Raw genomic sequence first — 23300 nt, 5'->3', positions numbered from 1 at the left:
TTGTACATTTACTTTTACGACCTTGTATTTTTGTTTTTTATATTAAGTCAATGTACTTTGAAAAATACACTCAATTATAGCATTATAATCTCCAATTATCAATTACAATGGTTTTATAGGAAGAAATGGAAATAAATATAATACACAATTCAAAAAAGTACGTTGGTGTTTTTTGCAAAATAAGAAGAAATATCAAGAAATCTAGGAATCTTGATTATTCACAGAAACAACAATAACTTATCATAATTTTAATTAGTTGTTCAAAAATCAAGAACACCGTTAATATGATTGTTCATAAAAGTATCAATAAAGTAATCTTTTTTACTTATACAAACAAGAATCAAAAACCCCACAAATCTCATGATTCTTATTTTCATTCATCTATCTCTGAATCCAAACTTTAAAAATACAATCATATTTGATGTTTTTGCCCTTGCTTCAATGCTACTAAACTTGAGTACATAGAAATCAATAAGAGTAGTTTACTTCTTATAAATTAGAAGAAACTTAGCATAAATACAAAAATAAACGAACCAGAAAGGAAAAAATAGATTGATTTGGCTGTGCCTTTCATAAAACAAAAGCTGATTTCCTTGTAATCTTGTTTCTTATGAATTTTAAAACTAACTTATATGTCCATTAAAAACGCAAAAAAAAACAAAAAATGAATAAAAAGAAAAAAAACAGAAACTCCTTGTAAGATCGCAAGATTGCAAGATTGTAAGATTGAAAGAAGAACCATTGAAAGATTTTAAGAACTAAAAGCTGATTTTCGAGAAGATTGTAGGATTGTTGCTTCTAATTTTCAAGAAGAAGGAAGGAAGAAGTATGTACCAGGCATCATTAATTCATAATCATTATGCCTAGAATGAAGAAGTATGAACTCAATCTTTGATATCTTTCTGATTTTCGAGGATTGCTTTTTGATTTCCTTCTTCAGAAATTCTGATTTTAAGCAAATACGAATCATAAATTATGATTTAGTATCCTTTTGATTTTCGAGATTGAAGGAACCAAAGCATCATTTTCCTTTTCCCAAAAACTTTTTGATTCCCTCTCATCTTTATAACACCTGCGTCATTTCCTTTCTCGTGGCCTCGCCTGATACATTCATTACATTGATTATCGACAATCCTTAACCTAACCCCAACAACGAACATAGTTTAATACCTGGAAAAAAAAGTGGGCCCTGTTCAAGGGCACACCTTGAACACCTATTGGGTCGGCTCTGATCTTCGTAATGAGAGAAGGTGTGGTTGGATTGGGTGGTCTGATGAGACCATGTGCCCTAGATCAGTGGAAGTGATACATGGGTTAATCAGGTGTATGAACAAGCTCCAAGATTCTCTTCAACAAGATACAATGCAAGTTAGGATGTATAAGTTAATCATTCTCTTTAGTTGGGGTCTTTTCACAATTCAGTATCTGAAGCAAGGTGAAAGTTATGTCTGAATGTGGTGTTTGATCATGGTGTCTGAATTGGGAAGTGTTTTGTTGGTCATAGGTTAATGTAGCATGGTTTATGTAGTGTTTGTGTTTGTTTTGAGTCTAAATACAGGAAATTGTGCTTTGGTTAATGTTGTCTGAATGATATACTCTTTGTGTAATCAAATGGTTTAATTTCAATATGTGTGTTGTATTGTTTCCATTTGTCCATAAACTTTGAATATCACAAATATTACTTGACAAGAACAACACTATAACAAAAATGCTATTGTATATCACAACAACAATTGACATTGTTTCATAGTTTACCTATGTGTACAATGATTCAAGGTCAACATGCAGGACCATATAAAATAAGGAGCCCAAAGTAACTATTGTTTGTTACATAAACATATGTATTAACAAAACCATAAAAGTAAGTTGTAAATTACATCAAAAGACCTAACACTTAACAACACTCCATCCTCACTTCTTTCCTCTTGTGCCTTCAACTCATTTGTCATTAGGGCTACCTTGACCTTTACAAGTTCGTGAATTATGCCATTTGTTCTTGCACTTTCCACATGTGATAGTGGTCCACTTCTTGGACAGTTTATGCCCCTGGGTAGCAGGTTCATCGTATGCCCTCTTCCTTTTCTTCTTGGGTCTACCGACCTACAAATGTACATAAAATTAAATTTTTATTCTTCACAAACTGCAATTATATTGATAAATCTAGACATACCTAAACAACATGTTTGGGTGGAGGCAACTTGGTTGGACATGGTGATTTGGGCCATGATGTAACCTGAATCTTCATCACGAGGCTTATCGAGTCGTTTCTTCTGCTGTATGCTTCGATGCTGCTAGCAAGCCTCGATTTGATACCTATTACATATATAAACGGGATCGTTAGAGTTGCCCCAAGACTTATGTCCCGGGAATAGCCTTCGACGATCAAGTTAGTGTTGATACGAAATGAGGTTTGGTATTTCGAGTGGAAGGAACCTGATTGTATGTAAAGAGAGAGAGGGAGAGAGAGAAAGAGAGAGAGAGAGAGAGAGAGAGAGAGAGAGAGAGAGTTGAAACTTAGCTTCTTATGTGGGTTGAGAGGTATATATAGAGGCGAATGTACCTTTTTCTCGGAGAAGAAGCTTTACAACTGTTCACGAGGAGGATGAGATGATCGGTGTACTTTTTGCCTTGGGAAGGAGCAAATAATTGAACTGTCAGAAATTGCCGAACCATACGGAAATGACCGAGAACCGACAGGAAATTGCCGAACCATATGGAAATGACCGAACCGTTGAAAAATGGCCGAACTATCCAGGAATGGCCGAACCACACAGAAATGGCAGAACCATCGAGAAATGGCCAAACCGTCTGAAAATGGCCAAACCATTTCTAAAAGGCCGATGATATATACATATCAACAAGTCCCCCAAATTTAAAGTAGGAGCAAGTTGATGTCTGGTCCTGCTTTGGACTTATAGTAGCACACATACGCAATTAAATGTCTTCAAGTTCATGTGAACGGTATTTTAGAGTTATAACAATTTTGCTCATCTTAACATTCATTCGCTATGACTTTGTATGGTAATGAAGCTTTAGTAAATCAAAGGTGTCGCATATGACCGATGTGTCGAAAAAACTAATGTTCTTCGAATTTCCTTAAAAAGGATCCTTCATATAAGTCCCCCAAGTCTAAAATAGGAGCGATTCGATGTTCGGTCCTGCTTCGGACTTATACTACAATGAATTATAGCGCGAATCATGATTTTGGTTAGTTATAGTGCTAACCATGAATTTTGATTAATTATTAATTATAGACAAGTTACAAACATGTATGTTTGTATTGTATATGGGTCCATTCAGTGTTTACACTTATCTGTTTTTTAGGATGGGCCTCTTTTTGATAAGTGTCATATATTGTCGATTCGATAAGTGTTATTTTGATAAACATTGTTTTCACGTTTTTATGAATGTTGCAAAGCAATAAATTGATGTTGGTTTACACACAACATCAACATTCAGTTTCAATGGATTTTACGAAGCACGATGTTCATTTATACATGTATAGTTCGTCGATATCCGTTATGTGTCATTTCAATAATTGCCACTTCGATAAATGTCGTTTTGGCAATTGTATGCATCGGGTGTAGCCTGATATTATTCGATAGCTTTTTTGACTAGGTGCGGTACTAGTCATTTTGATAATTGCTATTTGATTATCTCTCAACTAGTTGTGGGACTATTTGTTTTGATAATTATCATCTCAGTAAATTTCGTTTCAATAAATATGATGTTGCCTTATGGTTCATAGTGATAAGCTTTGACTTAGGCTTTACGATATGTGATATCGAATTTGATCAACCTCAGAGTAGAAGTATTAGATTTTTTGCTAGACAGTAGCTTTGCTCGTCTCTTAGAAGGACGGGGCACTGGTTTTGACATTATATCAATCGTTTTCGAGCGATTAGAGTAAACCGCTTCCAATAAGATAGTACGATTACATAATCCTTTGAGGTGATTAATGGTCAGTATCATGTGTCGTTCTTGAAGCAGTAACATCATGAATATTTGAATCGGCCTTGCATACTCAAATTTTATTTCTAGCACTATGTTGAGCTTGACCCGTTCCCAGAAGTATGCTTGTGAATCTTGTTGATGGTTATTGTTGCCTTTGTTGGAAACGAAGAATACGATCGAGTGGATGGCAAAAGGCAAGACCAGTAGTTGTTTTTGTGTTGGTCAGGGAAGATATCAAACCAATTGCTTTTAAGGCAAGTGTTGGGTCAGGCTGTGGCGCTTTTATCAAACACATGGAGTGCGTTGTTTGTCTCTTTTCGTTTTCTAGTATGGGCCTATCTTTTCCTCAACAATTCAAACCAGCAAACAACAAGGAAAACTTGTAAATGTTGATTGAGTTGTTAATTTCTAGAAAAGCAATTGTGAGAATTGAATACTTTTGGTACACTTTCAAACACTTATGGTCAACGGTAGGGATTTTTGATCATAGCAAGTTGGGTTAACTGCAGGGTGCCAGCCCTTCCCCACTAAAGCATTAGAGACATGTCGTTGTGTGTGTAACCCGATGGCACTTTAAGCACTTTAACTCTGTATTATCAGCTTCATGATCTTCTGCTTTTCTTAACTAATGAAAATAGCCACAGATGTTTGTGAAATCGAGGTTTCATGGGGGTTGTGTTCCCACCATTGCTCGACGAGAATCCTCAGCACTTTTCGTCGAATACTTTGTGTGCGAGATTTTTATTTCTCCTTTGCTAGCCCATTAAGGTGCTATTGTTGAACAATGATCTTCTGAAATAAGCAAAGTTAAGAATCATCTGACCAAGTGTATCAGCTTCAACTATGGAAGGCGAGTATGAGTTTAAGAAGGAATTCATGTGCATTTTGTAAGCTGTGCTTTTGTGAATAAGAACGTATCTAAAACTTGGATGATCGAACAATAAATGGTTGAGGCGCAGGCGCCCGAACCAATGATGACCGAAGAATAGATGCCCGATCCATAGATAACCGAAGTGTAAATACCGAACACTACGTGAAGCTCAGATACCGAACCATATTTGACCGAAGCTTAGATATTGAACCATATTTGACCGAAGAATAGATACCGAACCATAGATGCTGAATTGAGAGGACCATAATTGAGACGATTTTTCAAGCATTTTGTGTGCATGCTTCGTCTCCAATCTTTTTTGCTTGAAAATGTTAGACACATCCTCTGTTTACCCCTTCAACTCCACCAATAAGATAAGATTATATGTAGACGAGATTGGGAAGATGGAAGCGAAGTATCATGTGGCATAAATAGGCATTGTTAACTGATTTGTTCTTCACGGAAATAGATCAGATATGGATCATAGTCTGATGCTCCAAAATTCACCTTTTAGAATTGGCGGTGAATTTGTATACTTAAATTCACCTTTTAGAATTGCTAGTTTTATTTTTAAGTAGAACCCATTAGGCAGGGTAAAACAATCAAGGAGCCAAATAGCATCGATTTTACGATCAAACCATTGAGGGTCTGAATTATAGAAGCAAACCACTGGCTCGATGAGAACTGCAAGGCGATGTTGATTTGAAATCAAACCATAGAAGTCGAACCATTGGTTGGACAATTTTCCTTCTTCGTTTGTACTGGACAAGTATGATAGAAGTGTTTTATGGGTAATGAGTTTGGCATGAGTCGACATTATTTTTCTACTGGTGTTGTGAATTGAGAAAAAAGCAAGAAACTTGAGTTGCTTTCAAAATTGTGATTATAGAGATTGAGGCAACAACAACAAAATTTTGGTAGAAGTTTGACGGTATTGACCAAGAGATGAGTATAATTTTTCAGGAGTTTTTCTGCAATAATCGTACAATTAAAAGTTGTGGATAGTACTTTTAACTGGCTTTAACGGGCTTTTGACTTGCTTTTTAAAGCCAATCTTCTACTTTTTAAATTGCCACTTGTCATTTTTCTCGATACATATTTTGCAACGTGTCAGTTTTTCTAAATAATCACCTTGTGATTTTCCCGCTTAAACTTTCTTTGACATCTATCTATTCCTAACTAGTTTATAACCCGTGACAACCACAACAATAAAATTAATTAAATTTTATATTAAAAATCAAAATTATTAATCAATTATTTTAAATAAATTATTATTTAACATATATTTTTTTACTTATATATAAAGTTATAATCGTTGATTTAAAAAAATACATGAAATTATATTATATTAATATCTGTATTAATTTAATTTTATTTTTTAATCTAATGTTATTAATTTAATATAATCGAAGTGAAAAATTTTGAAATTTGAAAATTAATGTAATTAGGGTGAGAAAATTTAAATTTTGAAATCGATAATTAATATGTTGACAAGTGGCATGATAAGGAACATATAATATTAATGAGGGTTCTAATATAACGTCACTTGTCAATATGAGATTAAACCTATTCATTTATTAGAATAGTTCCAAATTTAGTGATAAGGACTTTACAACTACGTATGAGGAAGAATATAATCTTCCCTAAAATCTCGGCAACATTTATAAAATCAATTTCAAACTATTCCCCGTATCTCATCTACGCTCCATATATCTACCCATATTTAGGGTTTTTATTTGATTCGATTTCAGCGTTGCAACTATTTTTGAAAATAACATAATAGAGTCCGATTACATATAATTATTTTCCAATGACCTTCTTTCTTATTGTCGCAACGAAGCTTCAAACGATATTAACTACACATCTACGACGAAAATACATTGGGTTTTGAAAACACTGTAAGTTTTTCTTACTTTAGATTGATTGAATTTAATCATTTTTCTTTTACATTCTGTCAATAACTTGGTTGGAGCTGGTGCTTCTAATGACGGATATATGATTTGTCTGTTGGGTTAATCGGTTTTAGTATTTTAGGAGTTTATTTTTGTTTAGTTTAAATATGGTTTAATAGGAAAGTTTTTAGGATTTGTGTTTTGCTAGTTTTGCTATTGGAATAGGATTCTATTTTGTTTAGTATAAATAGATGTTAAAGTTTCAGATTGTTTAGTTTTTGAGAATAAAAAAATCACAGCAAGTTTTTTTCTAACGTGTCACAACAAGAGTTCAATTCTTTTTCTTTACCTTGGTGCACAAGGTTTAATACCAACCTTTTGTTAACACTTGGTATCAGAGCGCGGTTTCGTTGAAGGGGGTGTGATTCGAGGTTGATTAGTAGCAACCCCGGTTTCTTTTAATCGGGCTTGTGAGAGACTAACCGGAGGCGCGGAGTAAACGAACGGGAAGACGTCAAAGTAGGTGGCTTTGATTCGGTTCGTTTTGCGGGTGACGGAAGACGGTAAAGGTGGTCGTGACCTTGTCTTGTTGTCCGGTGGGAGAGTGCTCTCGGAACAAGCTTGATTAAAGAAGTCGGGGTTAAGGATAAAAGGATGGCGTTGGTTAAAGAAGGAGGTTCTTTGACATATCAAGTTCCGGTTTTGACTTCAACGAATTATCCGGTGTGGGCGGTTAAAGTCAAGTCAATTATGGATGCACATGACATATGGGAGACGGTCGAACCGAAGACGTCAGATAAAGCACCAGATCAAAAGAAGTCAAAACAAGCTCTTGCTTTTTTGTTTCAAGCGATACCCGAAGACATGGTGTTGCAAATGGCGAGTTACACCGACCCAAAGCAAGTGTGGGATGGGCTAAAAACACGGTATTTGGGAGTGGATCGGGTGAGAACGGCTCGACTTGCAACCTTAAAAAGGGAGCTTGAAAGTTTACGCATGAAAGAGGATGAAACGGTTGATGATTTTGTGACGAAATTATCCGGTTTAGCGTCAAAAGTAAGGAGTCTTGGATATGATCTTGAAGAAGGTGATTTGGTAAAAAGGTTACTAGATTCGATGCCTAAGTCGTTTCTCCAAATCGTGGCTTCAATAGAGCAATGTTTCGAGTTGGATTCAATGTTATTCGATGAAGCGGTTGGTAGATTGAAGGCGTACGAGGAGCGTATAAGAGGAACTGAGAAAGTGGAGGACACTCAAGGTGGGTTGTTGTTGGCTAGTGACGAAAAGTCACATGTTTGTAAGCATTGTGGCAATGGACGTTCAAATCGGGATGACTTTGGACATGGCCGGGGAAGAGGTCGGGGGTCCGGGAGAAGTCGAGATGGTAATGAACGTGTCCGGGATAAAAGTCACGTTAGATGTTACAAATGTGGTGAGCTTGGTCACTATAAAAACGAGTGTCCTAAATGGGAAAAGGAAGAAGCGGGTCTAATCGAAGAGGAACCGGCATTGTTTTGAACGACGAGTGACTCGTGTGACAAATCCGATTAAGGGGGTGATTGTTGGGTTAATCGGTTTTAGTATTTTAGGAGTTTATTTTTGTTTAGTTTAAATATGGTTTAATAGGAAAGTTTTTAGGATTTGTGTTTTGCTAGTTTTGCTATTGGAATAGGATTCTATTTTGTTTAGTATAAATAGATGTTAAAGTTTCAGATTGTTTAGTTTTTGAGAATAAAAAAATCACAGCAAGTTTTTTTCTAACGTGTCACAACAAGAGTTCAATTCTTTTTCTTTACCTTGGTGCACAAGGTTTAATACCAACCTTTTGTTAACATTGTCTGATATTGCAAAATATCGCAGGTCTTTTTAAACATGCAATCTTTGGAAGTGGATATTGGTGTTGCAAATAAAGTTGACTCATTTTATAGATTAAGCCATGAACCTTAAGGAGTCTGTCCAATATTTATAGGCTAAAATCAATGAATTAAAGGTAAACATTTTAAAATATGTGATTTTTTTTATTTAATACTTTGCAAATGAGTGATGGTCCACTGGCATGAAGGAAAAAGCTCATACTTATGTTGTTATTTTTGTTCAGTCAATATTAATTTTGACTATTTTGCCAATCTTCTTGATTTGGATCTAGAAAGTCCTGATCGCTTTTGTTGGAAACTATATTTTGCATTATATTTTATATCTTTTTATCAGCAATTTTTATTTGTTAATTGATAGGGTTTGTTGGTTGGGTGAACTTTAATTGTATATTAGGGTTTGTTAATTGTTAATTGTTAGTAGTTGATATTTTATTAGGTTTGTTAAAAAGCAAAATTTAATTTGTTAATTTTTGTTAATGAGATAATCTAAATTTAATTTAAGGCCCGTTGATTGTGTTTCTGTTCATTTGTGTGTTTGGATCATGCGTGTAGATCTATGACAAGATTCATAAAGAATAGAAAATAATTTTTTCAACAAGCTAACCTATGGAGGACAAAATTTCAATAAATCAAACTAACAGAGGACATTATTCCAAGAAATTATAATGGAATGATGGCAGTTCCAACAATAGACAAGAAATACATTTTTGGTCATTTATGAGAGGTTTGATTGCCATTTAGCATGACTGGTAACAAAAAAAAAATGTTTTTTTTAATTTAACACATCATACTCTTATAAAAAAATGAAGGTTTTTTTATTTTTTATTTATTTTAATTTTTATAGGTGTGAGGCCTTCTCAACATATCTTGGGACAAATGACCTAATTTATGCTCATGTTCTTTTCCACTTGTACAAAGACAAGTAAGTTGCTTTCTAAGTGGGAGAATGGAAATAGCAACATACTTAACTTACTTTTCTTTTTATACATAATCTAAGTAGGTTGCTATTTTCGTGTAGTCTTTTGGAGTTTTTAATGGAAATACATACTTGCAGGTGTAACTATGCAGACATTCTTCTAGAAATGGGTAGGATTTTAGGACCTGAAGGTACTGTAATATCAGTGATGGTGAGATTGAAGTGATTAAGGTGAAAAAGATTATTTCTGGAATAACATGGCACAAAAAAATTATGATCATGAAAATGGTCCACTTATTTCATAAAAGATGTTATTTGCAGTCAAACAATATTAGGTTGCAGGTGAAAATAACTCACCTTCCTCTAGATGAAAATAATGATTTTTGTTTTAAGGTTTTTGAGAAAGTAATGAATATTATTGGAGTGGTGGTCAACAATGATTATCAGTTGACTTTCACATAGTAGGGATTTAAATTTAGGCTGAAACACCATGTTTTTTTTGGTATTCACATTACATATTTTGTTTATCTATTTTCTTAATTTGGTCTTCAAAGCTAACATAATGTAATAGTGTAAACAACAATTTTTGATGCTATTTATTTATGGGTAGTTTTACATTTATCTCACTTAGTACTTGCTTTTTATAGAACCTCTTAAATTTTATATGTTCTTCTCCAAATTTGAGTATTTTGACCGCTAAATCAAAAATTACAACCGTCACCCAACACACCATAAGATCGAATAGAGAAAACAAAGAATGTTTTCATGTATTTTATATACATGATTACATTCTTTAAAGAGTTAAAAAAGATAACTCCATTATAAGATATATGGTTTGAATTTTGTTATTGTTTGGTAACTAGCTAAAAATAAACAAAGGCAAGTTTTATTTTCAAATAAGCAATAAGCAGTAATTATCACAAACGTTAATAATTTGAAAATAACAATTAATATGTAAAAGTATCAATTTATATTTATAGTTCAACTATTTAAGTTCATTATTTCTAATATCAAGCCTTAGGTCAAAGCAAAGTTTGACAATTTACAGGGGACACTAAGAATTATATTATTAGAATATTAGTCCTTCAATTACATTCAAATATTCCTTTGATTGGGATATATTTACTTTGGTTCAGTAGGACTTTCAATTAAGGTTTTTTTGAAAGAAAATTTAACTGTTTGTTCTTAGACTCCATGATGGAGCTTTAATCGTCTTTGTAATTGATTATCTCACTTGTCATAATAAGTTGGTCAAATCTATGTTAGTAACTTTTTTATGTGACAATAAATATTACCAAAGATGGTTTTCCATTTACTTATAATATTTTATAAAGTATTATAATACTTTATGTTAATGAGAGGGTTACATAACATATAACTTATTTTATTATTTATAGCTTATCCATATCAGTATAAGTCTTATATAATATTGTAATAATATAATTATAACATAAAATGTAAAATATAAAATATATTTATTGTATATAAATTCATTTATTAAGTTGTATAATGTTAAATAATTATTTTTATTATAAACATGAAATGATATCTTTTAAAAAAGATTTTACATAGTTTTGTTTTTTTTTTATGTATGAAGCAAAAGTAGAATTCTAGCATGCACAAGAAATGAAATTACAATGCCATTGCATATTTTTAAATTAACAAAAAGTTTCAATAAATAGAAGTAGAATACTATTAACAAAAATTGAAGTAAAAAATTGAAGTAAATATGATTAACTAAATTATGGTTATTTATGATTAAAACTGTGTTTTTTATTATGTTTATGTTATTTTAATTTATCAACCCGTGCAGTACACGGGTTATAACCAAGTATTATGAATAAGTACCATTGCCGGATCAAATGGTACAACTCAACTTAATATATTGGTAAAACTGAAAAAAAAAAAATCCTTATATATTGGCTTCATAATCGAATTTGTCCTTTTATATATTTTTTATTCAATTAAGTTCCAAAAACCGGTAATTGTATTCAATTTAATCATTTTACTGGGTCAACAGGTCATCAAACTTTCAAAAAGTACACTTTTGTCACATATTTCAAATTTTGTTACAAATTTGGTCCAAAATTTACACTTTTGGCATAGATTTTAAATTTTATTACAAATTTGGTCCAAAATTTACCCTTTTGGCATAGATTTCAGAATTTTATTATGAATTCATCATAACTTTAGTTTTTTTATGTAACACCCATAAAATTCATGAAAATTTTAAACTTTTAAAAGCATTCAAAATCATCATTGCTTACAAATTGTTTCCAAAATAAGATTCATATCAGAGAAATCCCAAAATCGTAAAAACAAAACATGAGGAGGTGCACGATCACACCTTCACCTTCTTGCGATCCTCTGAAGTAGCTGAAACATAATCTAAAACTGTAAGCCTAAAGCTTAGTGAGTTTCCCCCAAAATACCAATACATAACAAATAACACAATATAATAACAGCATGCAATGGGTCCACATCTTTACAGACTGGATTACCCCTGAGCCCAAAACATAAGTCTGGCTTGTTGTACAGGCCCACAACTTATGTCTGGCTTGCTCCCAGGCCTGGTCAGTCAACAGATTGAATACCGCTAAGCCCTCAGTACGAGTCTGGTATGCCCTGTCCGGCCCTCAGCTCGTATCTGGAATGCTCATGAGCCCTCAGTATGAGTCTGGCATGCCCTCCATAGCCCTTAACTCATATATGGCATACTCCAGGGTTTGTTGGCTACAACACAAAGCAGTACAACCTCAACCCAACCCAAACAATATGTCGACATATAACAGATAATATCATAAACAGATAACATGAGATTCACAGGTAGTCCTACAAATCTACTAGTGTAATGCTCTAAAAATTCCAACCAATTTAAGCTTTTCAAAAACAACCCAATTTCATTAAGTTATTACAAAAAGGTTTTCAATACATTTATTATCAGAGTATTCCTAGAACCATATCATAAAACAGAATCACGAGGAGCGGTACGATCACGTCTTTGCCTTGCCACGGTCTCCTGAAGTACCTGAAACGTTAAACCGCAACTGTAAGCCCGAAAGCTTAGTAAGATACCCCCAAAATACCAACCACATATACCATACACATAACATATCATAACATAACAGATCAGAATAGCCATGCACTTCGGGTCTACTGTGTGACTGGTCCGCCGCACCGGGCCTTCAGTCCACCTGGTCCACCCTTTGAGTCTAGCCATATCCATCGAGTCTATAGTGTGGTTGGTCCACCCGCACCGGGCCTTCAACCCACCTGGTCCACTCTCTGAGTCTATAGTATGACTGGTCCGCCCGCACCGGGCCGTCAGTCGGCCTGGTCCACTCTCCGAGCCTCGGCACATCTGGTCCACCCTCGTGGGGCCTACAGCCTATTCGGACAGCTCGTTGGGCCTTCGGAATATCCGGTATGCCCTGGGTATGTTGGCCTATAGCACAAAGCAGGACCCGCCTCAACCCAACCCCAGTCAACCAACCATGAGCACATAAACATATAATCATATAACGATTAATCCCCAATCAACCGATCTAGCATATCATATACATAGCATACTCTAACCAGGATACCGACCTAACCGGTCACTAACATAGCATCATCCTATTTTCCAGGATTCTGACCTTAACCGGGTCTCTAACACATACCATCCTAACTACCAGGATGCAAACATATAGCGAAGCAATAACATAACAACTACCTGAATTTCCATCCGATAAAAGGTCGGCCTTGGTGTCGTAGACCTTGCCGATATAGTGAGGATAACTCACCTTGCAACTGCTGACTAAAGATATAAGATCACGTTGCTCCAACCTCCGAAACGAACTCCACCACTTATCAATACCAAAAGACTGAACTCAATAAATACCAACAATTACCAAAATACCCCTGGAAGTCAACTGGTCAACTCTTGGTCAAAGTCAAAGTCCTCAGTCAAAGTCAACCTTCCTGACTGACTCTACTCGTCGAGTCAACCCACTGACTCGTCGAGTCCCTATACTCAGAAACTCCCAATCCACGACTCAACTCGTCGAGTCGCCCCAAGACTCGCCGAGTCCAACAAACTCTGAGTCATTTCTCGTTCAACTCACCGAGTCGTCCTTCGACTCACCGATTCACAGCTCAACCAAAAAGGTTAGGACTTCACGACCAGACTCGCCGAGTCCAAGAACAGAGTCGTCGAGTCCAAGGCAATCTTCAACAGACTCGTCGAGTTGTTCTTCCAACTCGCCGAGTCCATGCACGTATTCATACAACTCGTCGAGTGCACCCATGTGACTCGCCGATTCCAGACGTGACATCTTCATCCAGACGATTTCAGGCCATCCCAAAGCTTCCAATACTTAGATTTGGACTCCTAGGGCCAGATTCACACGTAAAGTTTCCAACTTTACGTGCATGCAAGGCTCAACAAGCTCTAACAAGATAAAAATGAAGGTTTAAGGTAAGGACACTCTTAATCACGCCCCAAAGCTATCACTTTCTGATCACATGGCTCCAAACCAACCTAGATCTGAAGTTGCAACCTCGGATCTAGTCTCTATACCCGAAATAGATCTCAACCATGCTAAAGAACCCCAAATCACACACCATGGAAGAAATAACAAGGAAATAGTTTAAGGTAAGGTCCTCTTACCTCAGGGATGACTCTAAAATGATGTAGACTTCAGATCCACAAGCTCTCTTGATGTTATCCTCAACTTCCTCCAACTTTCTCTTCACCAATTCCTTCTTCAAAGCTTCACTCTTCTCAACAATGGAGCCATACACGAGATGAGGGTTTCTGGATCTCAAATGGGTAGCAAAGAGGTTAAGGGTGGCTATAATGTAATTTATATAGGGCACAACTCTCGGAATTGGGTTTTTTCCTTTCAGCACCAACTCACTGAGTCCAGTCGCCGACTCGCCAAGTTGGTCACTTAACACTTGACCAATACCGCGACTCGACTCGCCGAGTCTATCCATCGACTCGCCGAGTCGACCTTCCTTATTTACACCAAGAACCCTGAACTTGCACCTCTGAACTCGGGGTGTTACAATTCTCCCCCACTTAAATTTGGCTTCGTCCTCGAAGCCTGCAGCAATGCTAACCATCCTCTATAAAGTCCCTGGTCTCAACCGACCAAGGTTCCTCCGATCAATGCTAACCATCCTCTATAAAGTCCAACTCTTCCCTCCCAGAGTTACGACAACTGATTCAATCCGGCCACTGGCTTCTTTCTCTGACAACAACCCTTACTGCACCTGCACGTGCCACTGAGCTAAACTTCACTCTACATTATCCATGTAGAGCAACTGCTATTCTCGAACTTCCATAAACTCTGAATCTGCTTACAAGGACTCTCGGGTCCATGCACTGCCTTCCGCTAACATGATCAATACTTAGAGCCAGACCATATCAATTATCATCCCCTGATGACGCCTTTTCTCACTCTCCTCGAACAGATCCACTAACACATATAGAGTCTTCAGCATGGCTGGACCGCCTTACCAGGCCTTCAGTCTATCTGGACCACTCTCGGAACCTTCAGCATGTCTGAACCGCCCTCCTGGGCCTTCAGCCTGTCTGGACCGTTCCCCGAGCCTTCGGCCTGACTGGTACGCCTACAAGCCTTCAGTCTGTCCCGACCGCTCAAAACTGTCTTATGTCACCCTGAACCATTCCTTCCGGAAGTCTCTCCCGTACATACTGTTCTAGCCCACTTGGGGTTACGAACTCTAATTTCATTCCTTATACTCGAATCTCAGCCTATCCCTAGGCCCAACCTTGGTCTGTATCCCGCCCCACTCGTCTGCCACGTACTCATACCAGCCCACACTCTTGGCTGACTGAAACACTGTTGAATCCCAAACAGCTAATCAACCTCAAATACTTGTCGATTCTCCTGAGAATTTTCCAATTCTCCCCACTTAGAGCACTGAATACCAACCACCGGTGACCCAACCGACATCACTTACTCAGCAAATTCTCTTATACTTGAACTGACTCTAAACGAGCAACCTCCATAAAACCACATTCCGACATTGCGCATCTCGAACTCTATGGGAGTTCGACTCCCCGTTGAACACTTCTCAAAGCACAATTGCTATACCCGACAACAAGACCATACAACCAAATTCTAACCATCAATTCCTTGGATGCTAACTGATTCCAATCCCCTAACTACCGACCCCTCAATAATACTATAAACATGAAAGACTGAACTAATACAATACCATGAATTAAGCGAACGAGACTAGCAGATATAATACTCCATAACAACCATAAGGTAACAAGATATCAAGAAGGAAACATACCCGCAGATGAATCCTACTCTGACCTGACCTCCTCTGCTATAAGCTGAAAAGCACGCCCTTGAGCCCTCGGGGGCTCTGCTCCACCCTGACCTCCACCTGTAATCCTCAAGGTGGCTGGTGTTGGAGCCTGCACCGGTCCTGCAGTAAGCTGTGGACAGTTGGCCCTCATATGACCAACCTGATGACACTGGTAACAAATCCTCATATCCTGAACCGGGGCTGACTGGCGGCAATCCCTTGCGTAATGCCCCTCTCTTCCGCACTTGCGGCACGCACCACCGGATCTACAAACTCCGGTGTTACCTTCCCGCACTTCCCACAAGTGCGGCTACTCTGATCTCCCAACCTAGAATCAACGGTCTTGGACCGTTTCGGCGCAGGCTACGACTGCGTCAGGGCCTGCCTCTGCTCTCTCAACTGTAACTCAATCTCCAACTCACGCTGCTTAGCGGCCTCTTACAACTCCAGCAAGGTCTCACACCTCTGCATAGACACAAACTACCTGATGTCCCTCTTGAGCATACTCAGGTATCGGAACATTTGAGCCTGCTCCGAAGCAAACTTAGGGTAAAACATCTCCCTCTCAATGAACATCCTGGTGATCTCCATCACCGACTCTAAATCCTGCTTCAGTTCCAAGAACTCCTAAGCCAACCTTTCTCTCTCAACCTGTGGAACATAACGAGTGCTGAACATCTCTCGAAACTGATCCCAAGAAACTACAGCCCTCTACGCATCCGAATATGACCCCGTAGTCAACCTCCACCAATCCTTCGCCTCGAGCCTCAACAGGTTCAGAGCACACCTCACCATCTGATCAGCAGGGCATGAACATGTGAAGAAACATCCCTCCACATCTGACAACCATCACATAGCAATAATCGGATCCTGAACTCCATCAAACGTAGGGGGCTTCATATTATCGAAGTCCCGATATTGAAAGCCTCTACCGGCTCCTCCCCTGCCGCTGCTACAGCCACTGTAGCCGCCACGGCAGCCGTCTCTGTAAGATCTGCATAGCGCTCATCAAAATACTCGACCATGGCGGTCTTGATCGACCCAAACAGTTCCAACAACTCGGCCTGGAACATAGCAGCAACCTCATCATGCAGGATCTCACAAATCCTAGCATCCAACTCGTCTGTGCTCATATGACCGATAACCTCGGGTGGTGCTGGTCCACCCTGACCGCCCCCTCCTACTCCCGATCCTGACCCGGATCCGCTCCCAGCATGCCTGAAAGCCTACAACCATCATGACCAACCCATTAAGACCTCAAAATACCCAAAATGCCATCAAAAGTCTAACCTGGTCAACCATGGTCCAAGTCAAAGTCAACGGACAAGGTCAACAGTCCATGTTGACCCAACTCATCGAGTGCACCTATCAACTTGTCGAGTTCCTTTAGTATTCATAGAGGCGAGAAAAACCCTAGCCAACTCCCCGAGTTGGCTAGAAAACTCACTAAGTTTTACCCTCTTACACATTCAGTCCTTTTTCATCAAGTCCAACGTTTCAAGATGTAGATCTAGCACCCCAAGAGCTGGAAAGTCACGTAAAGTTACTAACTTTAATGTTCATGCATTCCCCGAAGAGGATTTAACTCTCGAGGAAAGCTTAAGAATGGATCTTAAGCTTGAAAGAGGCCTAGAACTAAATAAAGTTTGCAACTTTAAGCCAAAAGAGGCCATTAAATGTCCAAATCTAAAATGATAGCTCCATGAAATGCTCAACCCCATGAACAATCCAAAAATGAGTCAAATATGACAATAAACTTCCAAGGAAGAGATCTAAGCAAATAGATGAGAAAGTTTTTGACTTTTTACCTCAAACAATAGTTAAACTCAAGGAGATTCTGGATCTATAACTTTCCCTTCAAGCTAGGCACCACCAACTTCAAGCTCTTTCAAAATGAGACCAAAAGAAGCAAATTTTAAGCTCACACACTCAACTTAGGGGTAAAATGCACGAATTCTAGGGTTTCTGGGCAGAGGAGGCGATTAGGGAGGCCAAAAATGGGACTTAAGGCCTTTAAATAGGGTGTAACACCCTAAAAATTGGGGTTTCATATTCAGCCACCAACTCGTCGAGTTTTTCCTCACCAACTCGTCAAGTTTTTCCTCACCAACTCATCGAGTTGGTCCAAAAATACGTGTGGCCCAAAAGCCTTCAACATTTCGAGTTGAGGTAGTCAACTCGACGAGTTCCAAGGGGAATTTGTCTTTTTAATAAAAATTCTTATACATGGGAATCGGGATGTTACAACTCTCCCCGACTTGAACTACGCTTTGTCGTCGAAGCCTACTACGGTGAAAAATTTTGGATAATACTCCCGCATCTCGGCCTCCGGCTCCCAGGTCCACTCAGATCCCCTGCGATGCTGCTATTGTACCTTTTCCAATGGTACCTCCTTGTTATGCATAACCTTTACCTTCCTTTCCAGAACAGCCACCGGCCTCTCGACATAATTCAGGAGCTCATCAACCTGAATATCATCCAATGATATCACTGCATCTTCGTCCAGTACGCACTTTCGCAACTGCAAAACATGGAAAGTGTTATGAATCTGACTAAGCTCTTCTGGAAGATCCAATCTATACGCAACCTTGCCAACCCTAGCAACAGTCCGGAATGGTATGATATATCGAGGTCCCAACTTCCCCCTCTTCCTAAAGCGAATCACACCCTTCCAGGGTAAGACCTTCAACAACACCATGTCACCGACCAGAAATATCAACTCAGATCGGCACCGGTCAGCATAACTCTTCTACCGACTCTGAGTAGTCTGCAATCTCTGCTTGATTTTCCGAATCATCTCTGTAGTTTGCAGAACCATCTCGGTATGGCCTTTGGCCCTGTGACCAACCTCCCCCCAACAGACCGGGGTACGACATCTCCGTCCATACAAAAGCTCAAAAGGTGGGGCACCAATACTGGAGTGGAAGTTGTTGTTGTAGGAGAACTCTGCAAGAGGTAGAAAGGAGTCCCAACTCCCACCAAAATCAATGATGCATGCTTTCAACATATCCTCCAAAGTCTGAATGGTCCGCTTGCTATAGGCTTCGGTCTACGGATGATAACCTGTGCTGAAATGCAGCCTCGTGCCTAGTTCCTCATGGAACTTTCTGCCAGAAATGGGAGGTGAATCGAGCATCACGGTCTGAAACAATAGAGACCGGAACCCCACGGTGAGCAATGATCTCTCAAACAAACACACCAGCCAACTTCTCGGCCGACGAGCTCTCCCGAATTATTAGAAAATGGGCACTCTTGATCAATCGATCCACGATAACCCAAATAGCATCGAAACCCTTTGTTGTCTTCGGCAACTTGGTGATGAAGTCCATGGAAATATGCTCCTATTTCCACATGGGAACCTCCAGAGGCTGCAGCTTGCCATGTGGCCTCTGATGCTCAGCCTTGACCATCCTACAGGTCAAGCACCTCTCAACAAACCAGGAAATCTCCCTCTTCATGCATGGCCACCAATAACTCAACCTTAGATCTCGATACATCTTGGTGGCCCTTAGATGAATAAAGAAGCGAGATTTATGAGCTTCCGCTAACACAATCTATTTGACCCCACCATACACAGGAACCCATACTCGACCATAACGGGTCAACAAACCACGACTGTCCGGAATAAATCCGGTAATCTCACCCCTGATACTTTCAATCTTCCAATTCTCCTCTCGAACACCCTCAGTCTGAGCCTCCCTAATCAAACCCAAAATTGGAGAATCCACATATATCTTTATACATGTCATCGAAATAGAAGATCCAACCGACTTGCGGCTCAAAGCATCCGCCACCACATTCACTTTATGTGGATGGTAAAGGATCTCGTAGTCATAATCCTTGACTACATCCAGCCACCTACGCTACCATGTTCTGGTTCGGCTGATCCATAATATGCCTCAAACTCTTGTGATCCATGTAGATAGTATAGTGGACCCCATAAAGGTAATGCCTCCAAATCTTGAGGGCGAAACCCACCGCCCCCAACTCAATATCATTCGTGGGATATCTCGAGTCATACGACTTCAACTTCCATGAAGCATAAGCTATCACTCGTCCTCTCTGCATGAGGACTGCTCCCAAGCCGATGATAGATGCACCACAGAAAACTAAAAAAATCCTCAATTCCCTCTGGGAGGGTCAAAACTAGTGCCTCGCAAAGTCTCTGCCGAAGGTTCTCAAATGTTAACTGCTGCTCAGGGCCCCACTGGAAATCCACCCCTTCCTCGTCAGATGAGTGAGGGGTACTGCGATCTTGAAGAAATCCTAAATAAATCTCCGGTAGTACCCTGCCAAACCCAGAAAACTCCTGATATTCGATGGAGATTTCAGAACCTCCCACTGCATCACCGCCTTGATTTTGGCCGGATCGACCAAAATCCCATCTTGGTTAACAAGGTGTTCAAGAAACTGAACCTCTCGCAACCAAAACTTGCATTTTGAGAACTTAGCATAAAGTCGTTCTCGCCTTAAACCTAGGAGCTCGTGTAGATGCTCCTCATGCTACTCTCTGGTCTTGGAATATACCAAGATATCATCAATAAACACGATAACCAAACGATCGAGCATCACCCTGCATACCTGATTCATCAAATCCATAAATACTGCAGGCGCATTGGTGAGCCCAAATGGCATCACCACGAACTCGTAATGCCCATAACGAGCCCGTAACGTGGTCTTCTCCACATCCTCCTCTATCACCCTAACCTGATGGTACCCAGACCTCACATCTATCTCGGAGAACCAAGATGCGCCCTGCAACTGATCAAAGATATCATCAATCCGCAGAAGGGGATAACAGTTCTTCATTGTTAACTTGTTCAACTCCCTATAATCGATGCACATCCGGTGTGAACCACCCTTCTTCCTGACAAATAGAATCGATGCTCCCCACGAAGAACTGCTCGGACGGATGAGCTGCTTTCCTATAAGCTCGTGTAGCTGAGATGACAACTCATGCATCTCAGGTGGTGCTAATCGGTATGGCGCCTTGGAAATAGGGGCCGCACCTGGCACAAGGTCGATCCTGAACTCAACCTTCCTCTCAGGAGGCACACCGAGTAACTATTTCGGGAATACATCAACAAACTCTCTGACAACTGGAACGTTAGCAACCGATACCTGATCCCTAACCCGCGTATCCACTACATAAGCCAAATAACCCGCACACCCGTGTTGAATATACTGCCGAGCCTTGGCTGCTGAACAAAAAACCCAACCTAGTGCCCTCTCCTTAAATAGCCAGTGCTCCCCCACTTGGGGTTCGAACTACCACACACTGACCCTCACAGTCGATCATGGCAATGAAACGGCTCGGCCAATCCATACCCACTATCACGCAAACATCCCCCAAAGGAATAGGAATCAAATCGATCGGGAAAGATACTCCTAAAATCTCCAGAATGCAACCTGATAAACCGTGTTCGTTGGCGATAGAAACTCGCAACGGACACTCCAAATCCCCTATGGGCAAAGCAAACTCCCTCTAGAACACTGAGAGATAAAGGAACAACTCGCACCCGAGTCGAACAACACAAGAGCAAGCAATAAGTTCGGTAAGAACGTACCTAAAAGAGGTACAAACATACGAGAATAAAACAAACATAATCAATGAGATAAGGGATAGAAACATACCATTCACAATATTTGGTGTTGTCCTGGCCTCCTCGATAGTAAGCTGGAAAGCACGACCTCAAGCCCTTGGGGGCTCTGCCCTGCCCTGACTCCCGGTAGTGATCCTCAATGTATTCGGCGCTGGAGCCTACGCCGGCCTGGCAACGAGTGATGGACAGTTGGCCTTCACATGGCTAACCTGGTCGCAATGATAGAAAATCCTGGAACTGAGTGATGGAGCCTGCTGGTGGCAATCCCTCGCCATGTGACCCTCCCGGTCACAATTGTGTCACCCAGAAGATGACTGCCAAGAACCCTCATGCGCCTTGTCGCACTTGCCACAAGTGCAGCCCCTCTGGCCCCCAGATTTGACATCAGCGGTCTTAAACCGCTTTGGCAAAGGCTGCGACTGCATCGGGGCTGACCTCTGCTCTCTCATCTGCTAATCAATCTCAATCTCACGCCGCCTGGCAGCCTCCTGTATCTCCAACAATGAGCTATAGCGTTGAGTAGAAAGAAACTGCCTGATCTCCGTCTTGAGCATGGTCAAGTAGCGGGTCATCTGAGCCTTCTCAGATGTGGAAAACTCAGGGAAGAACATGGATCTCTCCGTGAACACCTTGGTGATCTCCGTCACCGTCTCAGTATCCTGTCTTAAATCTATATACTCATGCGCTAACCTCTCCCACTCCACCAGCAGGAGATATCGGAAGCGGAACATCTTAGAAAATTGCTCCACCAATCCTGCAGCACTCGTGTATGCTTGCCATACATAACACTAGACCCTATAGACTTTCGAATATCTGATCCTACCTTAAGCCCTTCATCAAATGAGAATAGGAAATAAGGCCAAATCAAAGATTCTCCGACTATAAGATCTTAATTATATATAACCATGATGCATACACTAAGCAACTACAATAATGATGTCAATTCCATAAAAGAAAAGGATCCTAGGTTATCAGACATCATATAATCAGGCAATTCTATCATGCAATTCCTAAAGATCCCTAGCCTATCACTAGCATGTTGTTCTAACATATCACAATATCAAATAACAGTATGGTATTTTGGTGTCTACTTACTGGCTCCAAATGATCGTACACATTGCATCCTCCTTGAATATTTTGAAAACCATTTAAAAATCATTTAAAAATATTTGTCCTCATATTGAGACTGGATTCACACGAGTGTTCCTCCAATTCACTCAAACCAAGACTCTGATACCAACATGTAACACCCATAAAATTCATGAAAAAAATTAAACTTTTAAAAACATTCAAATCATCATTGTTTACAAACTGTTTCCAAAATAAGATTCATATCAGAGAAATCCCAAAATCTTTAAGAAAAAACATGAAGAGGTGTACAATCACGCATTTTCCTTCCCGTGATCCTTTGAGGTATCTGAAACATAATCCAAAACTGTAAGCTCAAAGCTTAGTGAGTTTCGCCTAAAAGACCAATACATAACAAATAACACAATATAATAACAACATGCAATGGGTCTGCAACTTTACAGACTGGATTACCCCTGAGCCCATAGCATAAGTTTGGCTTACCTCACAGACCCACAACTTATGTATGGCTTGCTCCCTGGTCTAGTCAATCAACAGACTGAATACCGCTAAGCCCTTAGTACGAGTCTGGCATGCCCTGTCTGGCCCTCGACTCGTATCTGGAATGATCATGAGTCCTTAGTATGAGTCTGACATGCCCTACCTAACACTCAAATCATATCTCGCATACTTCAGGGTTTGTTGGCTACAACACAAAGCAGTACAACCTCAACCCAACCCATACAATATGTCGACATATAACAGATAATATCATAACTAGATAACATGAAATTC

The 23300-nt window shown here is 39.5% G+C and overlaps 1 long non-coding RNA gene across 1 annotated transcript; it reads left to right on the top strand.

Annotated features, from left to right (window-relative positions):
* The first annotated feature begins 6501 nt into the window (after positions 1-6501).
* Positions 6502-10133, top strand: LOC128132207 (uncharacterized). The gene is made up of 3 exons (XR_008230284.1): positions 6502-6723; positions 8578-8707; positions 9646-10133. It is a non-coding gene; the product is annotated as an uncharacterized LOC128132207 (long non-coding RNA).
* The last annotated feature ends 13167 nt before the right edge of the window (positions 10134-23300 follow it).

The sequence above is a fragment of the Lactuca sativa genome, chromosome 2, assembly GCF_002870075.4.
Source record: "Lactuca sativa cultivar Salinas chromosome 2, Lsat_Salinas_v11, whole genome shotgun sequence".
Lineage (NCBI taxonomy): Eukaryota > Viridiplantae > Streptophyta > Magnoliopsida > Asterales > Asteraceae > Lactuca > Lactuca sativa.
This window is presented reverse-complemented; position numbering and strand designations above follow the sequence as displayed.